Source organism: Papio anubis, chromosome 1 (genome assembly GCF_008728515.1).
Source record: "Papio anubis isolate 15944 chromosome 1, Panubis1.0, whole genome shotgun sequence".
In the NCBI taxonomy this organism is placed as follows: domain Eukaryota; kingdom Metazoa; phylum Chordata; class Mammalia; order Primates; family Cercopithecidae; genus Papio; species Papio anubis.
In genome coordinates, this window is record NC_044976.1 from 209,065,361 (window position 1) to 209,084,018 (window position 18,658).

General features: G+C 38.9%; 1 protein-coding gene across 4 annotated transcripts in view; it reads left to right on the plus strand.

The window, feature by feature from the left end:
* Positions 1-18,658, plus strand: part of CHRM3 (cholinergic receptor muscarinic 3) — a 519,207-nt gene that overhangs the window by 230,122 nt on the left and 270,427 nt on the right. For all 4 annotated transcript variants that reach the window (XM_031659808.1, XM_017953451.3, XM_017953441.3 and 1 more), the window contains one exon: positions 10,637-10,699. The gene's annotated coding sequence lies outside the window, so the exon portion shown is untranslated. The remainder of the gene's footprint in view (positions 1-10,636; positions 10,700-18,658) is intronic.

An 18,658-nucleotide genomic window follows, 5' to 3' on the forward strand; every position in this document is an offset into this window, starting at 1 on the left:
CAAGTGGGAGAAGTGACACTTCCTTTGGTCATCTGGCATGGGGGCTGAAGGATAGTAGGAATCTTCTAGAGTGCTTCTGTTTTAGAAGGACCAGGCAGTAGCCTTGGTTATTAGAATGCCTTGATTGGGCAACCATAAACACAAGCAATAAACAACTTATACAACTTTGATAGATATTTGTAGGAAGTTCATCTGTATACTCACAAATTAAATAGAGGGAAAGTATCTTAAGTGACAAAGAAAAATGTTACTACATCAATAATCCAATGATCTCCATTATCGTAGTGCCTCATCCTGGGTGTAATTGATGTCACCCAAATATTTCCATTACCATAGTGCCTCATCCTGGATGTAATTGATGTCACTCTTCTGTTCCATGACTTGGACCCAAAAGGAGGGCAGTCTTTAACACTGAATGCGACGAGTGTTTCTTCCTAAACCTTGATTCAGCCAGGACGCTTTCTTACATGACACTCTTCTAGTGAGATGTTCCACTCTCTATACAACCGTTGAACATGACTTTGAAATCAGCTCAGAGCCTTCCTTCTACTTCTTCCTCTCCAATAAGCAACCTAATCTCTCAACATACTTTTGCCTCTATCTTTGTTTAAAAAAAAAAAATAGTGTTTTCTAAAACCAATGATGGCTAGTTAGGAACACTTTGGAAAATAAAGGAAAGAACCTTAAATAAACAAATAAATAACTATTATTATCAATCCTCAAGTTGTAAGCACTATTAACGTTGCGATCTGCAAGTTGAACTATACGAAATTGCTGCTGATAGACTTGTTGTCCTCCTCATTCAGCAAATTCATGTCCTTAAACCTAAATGTAATGTATGTCTTTTTAAGATTATTTTGTGCATAGATTTATATTTATAAAACTGTGGATATGTCCACACAACTTATATCTAGGTTGTTTGTGTTTCGCTGAACATAATATAGAGTACATTTTACCATGCAACTGTTCTTTGCAAACGTATTTTTAATTGGGAGTTTCACTTAAGATACGCCTTCCTTTGTGCCTTTGCTCTGTAGAGCCAGGGTGTCATTGGCTCCAGGCAGGCATTTATTCAGCAGTAAATTTTAACTATTTACTAATCAAAGATATTGCTTAAGCCAGCAGAAAAAAGCTGTATTTAGTTAGGACATTTGAGCATTTTCTGGAAGACTTTTTTACAAGAAAAACTTGAGGGAATCCAATTAAATACGTTGTTTGCAGTACCAGCAGTATTATATTTCCTGAGAACAGCTGTACAATAGGAATTGCCAAAATTATAATTCATCACATCAAAACTGACCTTTCCAAATATTTAAGAGGTTGAAATTTTAGCTAAATACAGTTTCAGGAGCTCATTAGATTTTCAAGACTATATCTAAGAATATCATGGCTACATTTCAAAATGTGGTATTTGAAGATATGTGTTTCTAAATGATGTTATCAGATTTTAAAAAATATTCCAAATCCATTAGTCATTGTTGTGCAATGCAGAGTGCAGCATTCCCTTCTTAAAAAGATACATTTACTTTTGTGATGTTATAGAGTCTATGAAATCTGGGCAAATACTTATCTAGACTCAAGAGCACATTCAATTTTCGGCTAAGCTAGACTCTAAAGAATAACTTTGTTTCTTTCTGTACTGATGTAGAGAAGAATCCTGAGCTGTCTGTGCAGGGCATCATTTAGCATAGCTCCCCCACATGGTCAAACAAAATTGAGAAAAGCAAGCATCAGAATATAGCTGCCTTTAGAAAGATCACAGCCCACATCTCAGTTTTGACATTTCTGAGTAATCCCATTGTAACAGTAATGGTAACATAGTATTTAACCCAGAATTTTCCAAATTTATTTGAGCACCGTATCTCTTTTTTGAATATGTGGAGCCCTGGGACATCCAGTAGAATCTAGGAAATGTTGTAACCATCTAGGTAGTGTCTTTTGATTGCTTGAATTTGCCTACTCTAAACACTATCATCTTAGTCAGTTATCAGTTAGAATCCAGACAGTCCTGGTGACTCTCTACAATACTAGCAAGGGTGAATTTTTGGCCAGGCATTGGAGCTCACACCTACAATCCCAACACTTTGAGAGGCGGAGGCAGGAGAATTGTTCCAGCCCAGGAGTTTGAGACTAGCTTGGGCAAGATGGTGAGACCTCGTCTCTACAAAAAAATTAAAAATGTAAAAAATTAGCCAGATATAGTGGTGCATGCCTGTAGTCCCAGCTACCCAGGAGACTGAGGGAGGAGGATTGCTTCAATCCAGGAGTTCTAGGCTGCAATGAGCCATGATGGCACCGCTGCACTCCAACCTGGTTGACAGCGAAAGACTATATATATATGTGTGTGTATATGTGTGTGTGTGTGTGTGTGTGTGTATATATATATATGGAGAGAGAGAGTGAGTGGATTTTGTAAAGATGATAAAACATTGGAAAAAAATTAAACCTACAATATGATATTAAAGTATCTGTAGTTTTTATCATCATACAACACACTGTACGTGGTGTAGAGTTCCAATATTCATTTCTATCGCCTTCTTCACACACACATGCTCACAACAGATGGCAGTCTATACGTAAGATGACCACTATAGTGTGCCCCTGGAGGTTCCTTTTGTGCATTAAATAGCATTTGGCAAGGCCTTTTTATTGTTTCATGGCAGTATTCCTAAGTATCCTGCTCATCCTATATCTTAGCAGCATTTATCAATCTTCTCTGCCTGCCGTTGTTAAGTTTCCTTTTTTCTTTTTATCAACTGTGTTTCTAAGGAGTTTCGCTTGGCTGCAGAACACCCAGGGAAGTGCATACAGTTAAAAACTCCCCAGGTGTGACTTATTACATATTTCCCCTGGTCTTAATGTGTATCTGGGCAGTGATGTGGACTTAAGGGCACATTTGGGGCTTGCAGTCTTTACCCACCATCCTGTGAAAGAGATAGACATGTGAATAGAGAGTAGGAGGTTTTTGTTTGTTTGTTTGTTTGTTTGTTTTTTATGACAAGCAGAATGGTAAGTCACAGAGGAAACTAGAAGTCCAAATGGTAAATGCAAGCTTAGAGAGGCTGATGCAGCTTCAGTCATGGGGCCCCCTGTCTAGCCTGGAGAGAAGCTCAGGCCTCATCTGCTAGGAGGTTTGTTTTCAAGTCACCTTTTAATTGGAATGTAGTATATGCCCATTTAAAACAAAAACAGAACTTGGAAAACAGAAATCTTCGAGGAAAAATGATATACATTCCTATCACTTAAAAGGTAGTCAAGATGACATTTAGATGTCATATTTCCGCTCTCTTTTTTATTATTTCTTTCTTTATTTATTTTTGAGATGGAATCTCACTCTGTCACCCAGGCTGGAGTGCAATGGCGCAATCTTGGTTCACTGCAACTCTGCCTCCCAGACTCAAGGAATTCTCCTGCCTCAGCCTCCCGAGTAGCTGGGATTACAGGCACCCACCACCATGCCCAGCTAATTTTTGTGTTTTTAGTAGAGATGGGGTCTTGCCATGTTGGCCACATTAGCTTTGAACTCCTGACCTCAGGTGATCCACCTGCCTCAGCCTCCCAAAGTGCTGGGATTACAGGTGTGAGCCACTGCACCTGACCCCCTTTCTCTTTTTTATAACATATAGTTATTCTATCACTCCTTTAAGGTAAATTACTGGTTTTTAACTTCAGGCTGTGGATGAGAAAAACCAAGGGTCTGAGTCTGGACTGCCTGAAGTCCACACTCGACCGCTGCTGAAGACCCTGGATGGAGACTTCCTGCCATTGCAGTGAAGAGCAAAAATGAAACAGATTCTCCACACAAGCAGGTCCTACATATAGAACAAAATATAGCTACTTTCTAGTATTTAAGAATATATCTGCCTGCAGGCTTTAAAACTGAGCCAATACTGTTACTGATTCTTCATTTTCTAATCAGTTCCAAAGTATAATTGATGAGAATGACGGCCCAACTATGGAGAGATATTGGACTGTAAATTGCACTAGCGGTCCTTTAAGCTGTGTTTCTGGTTCGTGGCGGAAGCATCCAAAAGAGTGTCTTTTATAAGAATCAAAACTATAGGTACACTTTTCCCCTTTAAAATTGGTTTCTTGAACCCCTGTAAACACTATTATTTAGTCAAACTCTGTAACACTGGTTTGGCCCAACATAAGAACTACTTATCCTTGGCTTTCACATTCATGTTATGACTTAAGAGAGAGAGTGAGAGAGGGGTGGGAGTCAGGGTGGGGGTGGAGGGAGAGGCTCAGGTTCATAGACTATAATTATAAGTCACCTGAGCTGGGGTTGCTGAAAGGTTACTTGAAGAAAAGGGTGATTAATATTTTCAAGTATCTAAATGGAGTCATCTCTGGCTAAAGAATAGCATTTTAAAGATATAATATTATTTTTAAAATTTTAAGGAGCTTCAAGACTGGACCTTTTCTTTTGTTATAGATTTTTTTTTTTTGAACTTTAAAAATTATAGGACACCATTTGGTGAGTTAGACATTTTTAAAATATAGTTTCATGGGAAAAATAACAGCATTGACTTTTAGATCTGGATGTGTTTTTCTGTGTTAAAGCTACTTACTAAATGGAGCATGTCGTAGTTTTTACTCAACAGGACAGAGTCTTTTAAAATTCTCTTTGTGAATAATCGTTACGTTGTTTTCTCAAAATACATTTTTCAAGGATTATCTCCCTCTTAATGCCACAACATCAGAACCTTGCCTAAAGATTGTTTTCAGTCTGCCTTTGCTGCAAGACTGTGTTTGAGGCCCAAGAGATAATAAATAGATTTATCTGTGAACACTACTTTTCTTGCCAAAAATCAGATACATAGGTAGATGCATATATAGATAGAAATAGAGATAGGTAATTATAGGTAGGTAGGTAGATAAGAGATCGAGAGAGAGAGAAAGAGTGAGAGAGAGAGAATATCCAGTTATGGTGAGGAAATGGGAAACAAAATTGCTACAACTGTTTTGATAAGTAATCTAGCAGTATGTACCAAAATTTAAGATGTGAATACTCTACAACATATAAATCATAATTTTAGGAATATAGAACTAAAAAATGAATAATAATCTGTGTGTGTGTGTGTGTGTGTGTATAAAATATCCCTTTTTTGAATATTGGCGCATGCCTGTAGTCCCAGCTACCCAGGAGCCTGAGGGAGGAGGATTGCTTCTCCTCAGGAGGATTATATATATGTATATATACACACACACACACACACACACAGATTATTATTGCTACATTGTTTATAATAAGAAAAAGGATGCAACCATAATTCTGTAAATAGTAAAAGAATAAATTAGGGCACATCCATGCTGAGGTGGATTGACTCTGTCTTACAAAGCGGGAGTTAGAACAACAGGCATTGATGAGAAATAAAAAGTACTGATTCATGAGAAGGGCATATGCATAGTCGTCTGAGTGGTAGGATAATAGTAAAAGAAGTGGGCGGAGACTTACTTTATTCTATTGTACTTCAGTTCGCTGTGCTTCGCAGATACTGTGATTTTTATAGATCGAAGGTTTGTAGCTACCCTGCTTCAGCAAATCCATTGGCACCATTTTTCCAACCCCAAGTGCTCACTTTGTGTCTCTGTCACATTTTGGTAATTTTGTTTTTGTTTTTGTTTTTGTTTTGAGACGGAGTCTCGCTCTGTCGCCCAGGCTGGAGTGCGGTGGCGCCATCTCGGCTCACTGCAAGCTCCGCCTCCCGGGTTGACGCCATTCTCCTGCCTCAGCCTCCCGAGTAGCTGGGACTACAGGCGCCGCCACCTCGCCCGGCTAGTTTTTTGTACTTTTAGTAAAGACGGGTTTCACTGTGTTAGCCAGGATGGTCTCGATCTCCTGACCTCGTGATCTGCCCGCCTCGGCCTCTCAAAGTGCTGGAATTACAGGCGTGAGCCACCGCACCCGGCCTTGGTAATTGGTGTAGTATTTCAAACTTTTTAATTATTATTATATCTGACATGGTGATCTGGGATCAGTGATCTTTGAGGTTATTGTTATAATTGTATTGAGATGCCGTCAACCACTCCCATATAAAATGGCAAGCTTAATTGATAAATGTTATTAATGAGTGTGTTCTGACTTCTCCACCAACCACGCATTTATCTCTTTTCCTCTCCTTGCGCTCCACCCCATTTCCTGAGTCACAACAATATTGAAATTAGTCCAATTAATAACCTTACAGCAGCCTCTAAGTGTTCAAGTGAAAGGAAGAGTTACATGTCTCAATCAAAAACTAGAAATAACGAAGCTGAGTGAGGGTGCCATGTGGAAATCTGAGACAGGCTGAAAGCGATGCCTCTTACACCAAACAGCCAAGTTGTGAATGCAAAGGAAAAGTTCATGAAGGGAATGAAAAGTGCTACTCCAGTGAAAACACAAATGATAAGAAGGCAAAACAGCCTTATTGCTGATACAGAGAAAGTTTGAGTGGCCTGGCTAGAAGATCCAGCCAGCCACAAGATTCCCTTAAGCCATAGCCTCATCCAGAGCAAGGCTTTAACTCTTTTTCAATTCTGTGAAAGCGGAGAGAGCAAAGGAAGCTGCAGAAGAAAAATGTGAAGCTAGCAGAGGTTGATCCATGAGGTTTAAGGACAAAAGCTGTCTATATAATATAAAATTACAAGGTGAAGTAGCAAGTGCAGATCATTGATGAAGGTAGCAACACTAAACAGCAGATTTTCAGGGTAGACCGAGCAGCCTTCTGTGGGAAGAAGATGCCATCTAGGACTTTCATAGCTAGAAAGAAGTCAAGGTCTGGCTTTCAAGCTTCAAAGGACAGGCTGACTTGCTTATTAGGAGCTAATGAAGCTGCTAGTTAAGTTGAAGGTAGTATTCATTTATTATTTCAAAAATCCTAGGACCCTGAAGACTTATGTTAAGTCTACTTTGCCTGTGCTCTATAAATGGAATAACAAAGCCTGGATGACAATGCATCTGTTTACAGCCTGGTGTACTGAATATGTTAAGCCTACTGTTGAGAACTACTGCTCAGAAAAAGATTCATTTAAAAATATTACTATTCATTGACAATGCATCTAGTAATCCAATAGCTCTCATGTAGGCATACAAGGAGGATATTAATGTTGTTTGCACGCCTGTTAATATAACATTCATTCTGCAGCCCATGAATCAAGGAGCAATTTTGGCTTTTAAGTCTTATTATTTTAATAAATACATTTCATAAAGCTATAGCTGCCATAGATTCTTTTGATGGATCTGGGCAATGTCAGTTGAAAACCTTCTAGAAAGGATTCACCATTCTAGATGCTGTTAAATACATTCATGATTCTTGGAAGGAGGTAAAAATATCAACACTAGCAGGAGTTTGAAGAAGTAGATTTCAACCCTCATGGATGATTTTGAGGAGTTCAATACTTCAATGAAGAAAGAATAAATACCATTGTGGTAGAAACAGCAAGAGAACTAGAATTTAAAGTGGAGCCTGAAGATGGGCCTGAGTGCTGCTATCTCGTGATAAAACCTGGAGGAGGAGTTGCTTCTTACGGATTAGCAAAGAAAGTCATTTTCTTGAGATGGAATTAACTCTTGGTGAAGATACTGTGAATATTGTTAAAATGACCACAATGGATTTAGAATATTACAATAACTTAGTTAAAGAAGCTGCAGCAGCCTTTGAGAGGATTGGTTCCAATTTTAAAAGGAGTTCTACTGTGGACAAAATGCTGTCAAACAGTATCACATGCTACTTGAGAATGTGATGTATAGCATCACACGCTACAGAGAAATCTGTTACAAAAGAAAGAGTCAATCACTGCAGCAAACTTCATTGTTTCTTATTTGAAGAAACTGCCACAGCCTCCCCAGCTTTTGGCAACCACCACCCTAATCAGTCAGCACCCATCAACATTGAGGTAAACCCTCCACCAAAAAAAAAAAAAAATTTATATATATAACTCTATAAAGGCTCAGATGATTGTTAGTATTTTTTAGCAATAAAGTATTTTTAATTAAGGGATGTACATTGCTTTCTTGGACGTAATGTTATTGCACATCTAATTGATGACAATATAGTGTAAACATAACTTTTATATGCACTGGGAAACCAAAAAATGTGTGTGACTTACTTTATTGTGGTGGTATGAAACCAAAACCACAGTATTTCCAAGGCATGCCAGTACTACTTTAAAGAGGTTAGCAAAATATCTTACCTTTTTTATGGACATCATAAATCAGAGTAACTTTTTTTGACCTGTTGAAAGAAGCCTGTCATCTGGCCTTCCATATTTATTCTGTCTCTAGTTTTGTTTTCTTCTTTATTTGGCTAACTATATAATTAGGACAGCATTCTCTGGAATTGCCAATCTTATTTTGATTATGTGACCTTTGAGCCATGTTTACTGGGTTTTGGAGAAGACTGTCATCTGTACTTAGATATTTGAACCTCATCTCTAAATGAATGTTACATGCAATTAATTTTCAATAGAATGAATCTGCAGCTAGGATGAAAGCCAATTCCTTTGCTTGTTTTCAGAATGAATGTCTTTCTGAATCTGATACTAGAGAAATTTAATCAGAGAAACTTCAAGACGTTCAATCTCATTTATTGTCTCCCCATTCTTTTAGTGAACAAGATATTGATATTAGTAGACACTTCAATAATTGAGTTGTGTTTATGTCTGTTTTAACATTAATGGTGCTACTTAATTTTGTATAATATATTTACTTATTTAAAATGATCTGAATTTCAACATGTAGGCCATGTTGGGACTCCTAATTGTAAATTAGTCAAATGTGTTTGTAATAATGGGCATTTATTACTTTTAATGAAAAAATCCCCTGTAAATATTTTCTCAGCACCTAGTATGCACAAGACAATGGGTTTCTGTGAGATGACTGACACATGGTTAAATGGAATTAACTGAGTACTTGCCCTTTGACTCATTAGATGTTACAGGGATATTAGCAGTGGAAGATGAATTGTGTGCTCATCAGCATGCCCTAAATAGTAGAAAATGTCTATTAGATAGAGATGAGGGAGAGAAATGACTCCATCCTCGCACTGAAGTGTTGTTTGATGACTTACCCTCATTTCCTGTAGTAGGAATGAAAGTGTTGATATGATTGAGTTTACTCTTGAAATTCTAGGTACACAGATATTATTTCCTGAGAATGTGCTGCTATGTAAGAGAGGCAAGGCAGCTAGTGGAAAGAGTCAGGCAGAGCTAATTTCAAGTTGTGACCCATGGTAACTTACCCCCTCGACCTCAGTTTTCCACCCCAGGGTATAAAGTGCATGCATTTCATGGAATGATAGCTCCAGCCCTTCCTTCCATAAGACACACTTCTCAGATAGGGAGGGCCGGGGGAGGGCGGCAGGGGGGAAGGGGATCTTGGGAGAGGAGGAGTCTGAGAGGCCTTGCTTGAGTCAGATGCCCTCCGTTGCTGAAAGTGGGAGAGGATCTGGTGATTGACAGTTCCAACATGGCAAGCAATAGCAGAGGGAGAGGGAGGCGCTAAAGAGAGGAAGAAGGGATATGAGGGCAGCAGAGGACCAATGCTCGCGAGCATAAATGTGTTTCTCAAACTGATGAAGGAGCAATTACTCTTTTCCCCCAAATCCTTTGCATATTAATACTTTTAGAAACATGTAAAATACAAATCTATTTTTAAATTCTCAATTACGTATCCAATTGCTGTAATACTCTCTCGAAGTTTGCTCTCCATCTCTGTGCTGATCTTGTCACAGATGACACTCACAGAGGTGTCACTAGGCTCCTCTCTGACTTGCTGAGAAAATGCCTCCACATGCACCTCTAGGATCCTTTTACTTCTTCCCTCATGGTCTCTTCTCGGTCCTCTTTCCATTTGGTGTCACTGTCACCGTGCTGTGCAAACTTCAAGGTCCTCCTTTAAAAAATTCAACTACACCTTATCAGGGGATCTTATCCTCAAGTTCTTCCATAGCATTTCCCATCCCTTCATGACCCTCTGAATTCAGCCACATCCTTCACAGTGACACAGTTCTCCGGTTCTTCTGCAAAGCCTGGCACTTCTTTTTCTTTCTCTAGGTTAACCTTCTAATGGAGGTGCTTTTCCAAGATTCTGGCCTCGCTATCAGGCTCAGTACACTTAGTGTCTGAAGTGGAGTTAGGGGATTTTCATGAAGATTGCATTTTCTTCCTGTATGAGATTGGGTTAACTGTAAGATCACTGTATGCATGTATTTTGAGTAGTGTCTGGGAGAAGATAGAAACTGGAATACTTGTTGAACACAGACCGTACTAGCCAATTTGCTAAGAGAAGAAGGCAATTCATCACTTACGTGTAAAATGAAGAGATGAGCAACTTCTTTATTTTTATTCTCACTCTATCTCCCTTCCTTGCAACTGGAGCTTAGGCAGGTAGGACGTGAGGAGCTGTAGAATGAGGAAGTCAATAGATACATTTCTTTTCCAGTGACAGGTACCTTAACTTCTCTGACCCTCTCCATCCTCTTCAGGTACATGAGGTTAGGCACCATGATCCAGGAAATCACTTCCAACTCAAAAATTCTGTAATTTTTTTTTGATTGCCTCTACTCATGTTGTGTAACCTATTGATGTTCTCTTTCTCAGGGTCCTGGTTATTTGTTAATACCATCTTTTTGTTGTTGTTTTTCTTTTCTAGCACTTTTATTGTGATTAGCGGCCAAAAAAATGACAGTCAGAACTTCAGCTAAGGTACAATAAGGTAAGATCCTTTTTCTAGTTGAGCTATTTCCTTGGAAAGGGGAATTGATGGCCCAATCTGTGAGAACAGATTAATAAGGAATAAGAATTTATAAGTTGGTGTTTTCAACATGATGTACAGTTGTTACCATTAGTCATACTCAATTTTTTGTGTCTTAATAAAGCTAAGTGTGTTCATTTTCTCATCAGTTTAAAAATGGAAATAAAGGCATGTTGATTGAGATTTGAAATAAGTTAACTTTATTTCAAAAGCACATTTGTGTTTAACTGTAGCAATGTGGAATTTTTTGAAATATTGCAAAATGTTTGAATTATTAGTACATATATAGGATTGTGTAGCTTGTCTAATTCTTAGAAGCTTAAGAAGTATCCTTTGATTTAGATTGCCTTTCTTCAGAATGCTGTACAAATACAATTGTGAACATAAACAGCAACACTGTGGAAAAGCTCAATCTTTCTTAGATGTTATCCTTAATAATGTTTTATCTATCCAGCAAACACTGCTAACATCCTACCTTAAATCCAATCTCCCTATATTAGTCTGTTCTCATACAGCTATAAAGACACTACTTGAAACTGGGTAATTTATAAACAAAAGGGTAATTTATTAATTGTGTTCTACATGGCTGGGGAGGCCTCAGGAAACTTATAATCATGACAGAAGGCGAAGGGGAAGCAAGGCATGTCTTACATAGTGACAGCAGAGAGGGAGAGAGAGTGCAGGGGAAACTGCCACTTTAAAACCATCGGCTTTCATGAGAACTCCTTTGCTATCATAATAACAGCACGGGGGAAACCGCCCTCATGATCCAATCACTTCCCACCGGGCCCCTCCCTCAACACGTGGAGATTACAATTCGAGATGAGATTTGGTTGGGGACACAGAGAGCCAAATCCTATCACTACCCTCTTCCTTCCTAATAAAATCTTGATGTTGTAAGGACAGCAAAGTGCCCAGCTAAAAAATAGTCTCATCTTCCCAGATTCTCTTTCTGTGGCCATGTGACTCAGCTCCAGCCAATGAGCTCTCAGTCTTGGTCCCTGGGGAGAGTCTTTCAAGAGGAGATTCCTCTTCAAATGTTTTTTCCTTTGTTCCTATCCCATCCTTCTATCAAGAAATCACGCCCCCACCCCCACCCCTTCTTGCAATCACAGCAACAAAAGCCGAACTGGAGATACTGGAGTGGGAAGATAAAATGAGCTTGAGCTCTTGCAAGCCCACCATCAGATGTCTTGTTTCATGAGACACATACAGTCCCTAATTTAGACGAGCTTATTAGGTTTGCTGACACTCAGAGCCAAATGGAGCCTTAGCTGATTCAGTAACATTTATATCTGGATATCATGCTAGACGCGTTACCCTATCTTACTTAAACACCACAGCAGTACTATTAAGTCGAGTATTTTTATTCCCATTTGATGTACGAGGAAACAGGCTCTAAGATGTGAAGAACTTTGTCCTGTGAAACTTGTCCTATGGTAGTAACTGGCACAGGTGAGATTTGAACTTGGACCTGTCAGAGGCTGATCCCTGTACACAGCTGCCTCAATGCTGGCCCTGACAGCCTGGTTCCAGGAGCTTATTTTGCTGATTACATTTTACAGTTAGGCAGTGGGCATTGTCAGCTCAGTAACTCTTTGACTACGATACTCTTCAATAGCACAGAGTTTCTATTATATTTTCCATTTGTAAAACTAAGTGAACTGAGTCTGTTCCTGTATAACAGAAATGAGAGAGAAAGACAGAGAGAGAGAGAGAGAGAGAGAGAGAGAGAAAGGAATAAAGATAGATAGATAGAGAGACAAAGAAAGAAAAGAAAGAAAGAAAGAAAGAAAGAAAGAAAGAGAAAGAAAGAAAGAAAAGGAGAAAAAAGAAAATAAAAGGAAAAGAGGAAAACAAGATCTGATTTGGGAGAATCAGTTTATATTGGAATTGCCTATGAAAGTTGGTAAAGGAAATATTAATTCTGAGCATCTTATTTTCTTTCTTTTTTTTTTTTTTTTGAAATAAAAGTCTAGAACTAATGGTCAAAATATGGTCACCAAAACTCAGCTTTTACCCAACAATCATAGAATTAAGTATTCTCTGCCTAACTATCTTCATTAATTCACTCTTACTGACTTGGTTCAGAAAAAATATACATATATAGCTTAAAAACTAAGTCACATAATGAAATTTCTTTCTGAAGAAAGTTATACAAGGCATTGCATAAGGCACTGAGCCGACTTGGGGGATGGGGGAACTGGATAATGGAAAAATCTTTTGGCTGGAAAATAAGGGACTGGAAATGCAGGGGACAGCTCAGCAATTTTTGGCATTACAAAAAGCCATTTCACCTCTCTGGACCTTTGCTGCTTATTTGTAAATTGATGGTATAAGGTATTCTGATATGCTGTTAGTACAAAATACTAGCTTACCTTCTTGGGTCTCCATTGCTAATGCAGGGAAATACTCTGGTATCTATTCAAAGCAACAGTTTTTATTTCTGTCCATTGAACCTAAGAGTGACCAGTTATTTTCGTTTTCCTTTTATTTCTTCCAAATACATCCTGAATCCCTTGTCTCTTTTGTTATGACTCTACTCCAAGCCATCATCTTGTCTTGCCTGGATGATGGCATTAGCTTCATGTTAGTCAACATGGTTTTCATTCTTAACACACAAAATTACATTCTGTCACAGCCAGCGTCTGCTTTGGGAAGCCTCTGTCAGATCGTGTTATTCTCCTATTTGAGACCTGCTCAAAATCCTTCAATTCCTTCCCCTACATTTAGAATCAAATCCAAATGCATTAACATGACTTATAAATCTGATATGATCTGGTTTCTACTTGTACTTTTCTCTCTTTCTTCCTATACTCCAAGTCTCCCTGTCTTTATTTATTGACTATTTCTCTTTGTTCTTCGCCCTCGGGGGCCTGGCACTGAGCCCCTGGCTCTTCTTACTACTTGACCCTTCCAGTCAAATCTCAACTGCCAAGACTTCTCCTAACCACTCTCTCTAAATAACCACCATCTCGGACACCCAGGTTTAATTCCCTTCAGAAACTGGAAGTTTTATTTCTTAAGGCATATGAAAATAACCCCTTATGGACAAAATACTTACATATGTCATTTAAGGGATTTAGGTAAGACGTGATGAATCTGTCGCACCTGTTTATAATTTGTTATTTATCTCCATTGTAATATGATCTAAGCTCCATGAGGGCAGGGCCTTGTCTGTTTTCTTCACTGCCAAAACCACCATACTTGTAACAATGCCTGCCCCTGCAAGAAGCTTAGTAAATGTTTGTTGAGTAAATGAATATAGAGTCAGAAAATACCCTATGTTAAATATCCTAAAAGAAATTAAGCAGTTCTTATAGAGGTCCCCAGTGTGTCTTTTGCTTAGATGGGAAGAAAAGAAAAAAAAAAAAAAAAAAAAAAGGCAGGGCGCCGTGGCTCACGCCTGTAATCCCAGCACTTTGGGAGGCCGAGGCGGGTGGATCGTGAGGTCAGGAGATCAAGACCATCCTGGCTAACACAGTGAAACCCTGTCTCTACTAAACAATACAAAAAATCAGCCAGGCATGGTGGCGGGCGCCTGTAGTCCCAGCTACTTGGGAAGCTGAGGCAGGAGAATGGCGGGAACCCAGGAGGCGAAGCTTGCAGTGAGCCGAGATGGAGCCACTGCACTCCAACCTGGGCGACAGAGCTAGACTCCGTCTCAAAAAAAAAAAAAAGAAAAACAGAGAAAGAAAAAGATGAAGAAACAATATAGGAAGAACAGAGGACAGACAGAGGTATAAATAGAAAATAGCAGTAAATCCTTGGGTGGGACTGTTTCAGGGATCTTTACTCAGTGACGTTTCTGATCTATGACGTTGGGTGACAGGGCTCCATTCTTTGGATCTTACATGGATTTATTGGCTAAACCTGGCACATGCACAATGAGAAATGTTTGTTGAATGAAGGCCCGAAGGAATGAAATAATAAATTATTGAACTGCTAAGAGCAAAATTTTCCCTGTTTTTATGGGCATGACAATATTCCCTTGATGCCAGTGTTTAATCCATGTTAGTAACAAACATTCCAGATAACAATGACTGTGAAAAATACCCTGTGAAACAAAAGTCCGTCCCTATGCCAGGCATTTCCCTTAGCGCATTTCAGAGTTTATTCTTTCTTCAAGGGAATTGTCACAGTGACTATCCAGAATGGCACATGGTGTTAATGTATTAAAAATACTGACAGGAAGAGGAAAACTAGAAAAACGTCTTATCTGTCAATTAAATGATATCGCCTCGTGGATAGATTACAGCAATTCCGGGGTTTTTTGTTTGCTGCCGATTGAGATTTGACAGCTGTTTGTAAAATATTTACATTCTGATTTCTGTCACATTGACAGCACTTTTGGGTCTTTGGAAGATGATAATCATATGTTAGGAAAATGTTAAAAAAAATTGAAGCTGATCTGTTGAGAAGAAAAATCTGTTTTTAAAATTGTGCAAAGGAAGGGCACCCACTTTATTAAAGAATGTGCATCCAATAAAAGTCAGAAGTAGTAGATTCTTGTGATCCAAAAACACACTACATATAATGTGCAGTATAGTATCCCTCCCAACCCTGCCTGCCTTGCGTACCTCAGCTTTCCTTCATCAGCTGTGTGTGGCTGGCCACATACTTCTTACCCTTTTCCACTTTATTCTGTACATAAAATGGCAATATTTGGATGGCACATTACATAGGATTTTGGAGTATCTATATGAAATTTTGTGAAAGAAATTTAGTTTATATCCTTGGTATTAAAAGAAGAGAAAATAAAAAGCATTGGGAGGAATACTAAGTATTGAATTTATATAGAACTTCCAAATAAAATCTTTTCAAAGATTGTAATGAGAAGCAGAAATTTGTATAAATTTATATTATCAGGTATATAGAAATGATGACCTGTAATTCTTGATCAATGGTTTTATCAAAGTCTTTTATTTGGTTTTGTAAATTTATTTTCTGCTCTAACATTTTGCTACATCACTAAACATTCTTTTTAAATACCATTATATTTATATTCACAGAAAATGTGCATAATATTCTATAATATACATAAATATTCCTGATCATTTCCAGTATTCCGTGTTAAAAATTAATATTGATGAAAATCATTGTTAATAACTTTCTACACATATCCCTGAATATCTTCCTTAGAATATAGTCCCAGAAATGAAATTCCTTGATCAAATGGTACACACATTTTTAAGGCTTTTGATATTTACTATATGGTTTTCCTTTCATCAAAGTCTTGATAGTCACTGTCTGTGTGATGCTTTGTAAGAACAAGTAGATGACAGAAAATGTAAAAACCTATTTTATAGCCATTCAGAAGTTTCCTGTAATTGAAATTATGTTTAAAGATTCTAACAGCTATTACTTTCTTTCATTGACAAATGTAATGTTGAAACCTCTTGGGATAAGGCAAATGATTTTGGAACCCATCCTAACCTTTTAGTATCAAGTATTTGAAAAATTCTTAGAAGGCATGAATGTTTTTATAGCCCTCACCCTGCACATAGCTTGAAATCACTAAAAGAACATATCAGCTGCAAATGGACAGAAGCGAACTCAATCCTTGATGCTTTGTAAGAACAAGTAGATAATAGACTAAGTGACTAGGAACAAAAGTGCAATTGAAGGTCCTAGGTCTACACCCATTTCCCACCCACCCCTCTTCCCATCCCTGGCTCAGTCCTGTTCCCCCGGGGTCCTCAGCCTCAGAGCCTGCATGTGGACTCTCAGCCTGAAAGCCCAAACAGCTTCTCGCCATGTCCTCATGCCTCTCCCTTGATCACAAATGTATTTGGGTTCCAGGTGCACAATGGGAATGCATCAGTGAAAGATTATTCTATGCCTTAAATGGGGGTGGACTGTGAGCTTTAGGACAAAGAATTTGAAGGACCTGGTTGCGTGAAACTTGGTCTAGAAGGAACCAAAATTCTCATCGGCCTGTCCCTTGGAGAGGGTTGTGATGAGAGAGATGAGGAGAAGGCCAGAGTAGACCCTTTGACACAGTGCTTTTCAAACACTCATGTGCATACAGTCACCATTAAAATACAGATTCTGATTCAGAAGGGCTGATGAGCCTTTGTATTTCTGACAAGCTTTCAGATGAAGCTGATGCACTTTGATGAAGCTGACTGCACTGTGAGTAACAAAACTGTGATACACAGGGCCAAGGCACGGTCCCATGGCCTGGGGACTGGACCCAAGTATTGGCTTGATATGAAGACAGAGAGGTGGTCCCTGCTTGGGACAGCTTTCTTCAGCAGGAATTCCCAGCCTGGCCTTCCCACCCCTCCTCTTCTCCGTTGAACACCATGCTCCCTGCTGTTCAACCTGTACCGCTACTTCCTCCATCAGCTCATGGCTCCTTGTCTGTGATAGGCACTGAACTTGATATCTGAATGGCAGAACCCCCTCAGCTGTGCTCAGAGTATCACGGAAGAGCAGCAGGAGCCAAGTGTCTCCACCGTATTTGCAGCTGGACTAGACTTTAAGCACAGCACCAGATGCACTCAGCTATGCCTGCCTCTGAGGACTAGGGCCCTGCCCAAGTCCTGCCAGCCGCTGGAGTTTGAGGGTACTGGCTTCTCTCTTGAACACCAGGATACTGTGGGACAACATGTGGGAAGCCTTATAGTTAGATTCAAAATGGCACATTCAGTGGAGATAGTAAACACAGTAGTCCTCCAGTGATATTGTAGTACATTATATGATGACAGATTAAAAACCAAAATTCAACTTTTCAGATGGCCCAGATGAAAACAATGCATTTTAAAGAAGCAATCCTTAAATTGCCAAAGGAACATGTGGACTGAAAGGAAAAGAAAATCCACACCAGAAACAAAAAATAAAACAAAATAATAGATGGTACGTTTAAGTTAAAGAAACTTTTGGGAAACAAATACCTATGTGATGAAAAACAAAAAAACACCAAACAAACACAATGCAGAAAAGCTAGGAAAGGTTAAGGTATCAAAATGTATTATAGAATAGTGTTTATATCAAAAACAAAAATAGTATCAAAATATGGACATCAAAAATAAAGTAACTATAATGGAATGGCTACAAAAAAAATATAACTAAAGAACAGCCATAGAGAACCGGGAGTAGTCACGTGAAATAATAGAGGTGGTTACTTTCATAAAAATACAGCTTCAAAGTTTATGGGTGGTACTTTTTAACTAAAAGAGAGTTTTTAACATAGTTCCATAACATGGAGAAATTAAGTTACATTCCAAGAGAAATGAGAGAGTTCTTGGGCTTACAGTGAAAAAGTTTTGGAAACGGACTTGAAAATTAAAGCATAACATTTGTACTAAGCAACATGCACAATCCATGCAAATGTTAGGAGAAATAAGTTCAAAGCACATAGAAGAATGCTTTAAAAAAAAAGAACTTATAATTTGACCAAAGGAAAAGGCAATGCATGTGCAATATTCACAATCTAGAGTATCACAGAAAAAAAATAAAATTCAATTTACACAATTTCTTAGTGTTCTGAGACTGCAAACCCTATCCAATTTTGACATGTCCTTTCAGCAGAATACTTATTCAATTCCTGTTATATGTTCTCCAAATGGACCATGTAGCTGATCTGTTCTAATGCTTTAATACACAGCCTATGTGTATGAAAGAAGAGCTTGGCCGGGCGCGGTGGCTCAAGCCTGTAATCCCAGCACTTTGGGAGGCCGAGACGGGTGGATCACGAGGTCAGGAGATCGAGACCATCCTGGCTAATACGGTGAAACCCCGTCTCTACTAAAAATACAAAAAACTAGCCGGGCGAGGTGGCAGGCGCCTGTAGTCCCAGCTACTCGGGAGGCTGAGGCAGGAGAATGGCGTAAACCCGGGAGGCGGAGCTTGCAGTGAGCTGAGATCCGGCCACTGCACTCCAGTCTGGGCGACAGAGCGAGACTCCATCTCAAA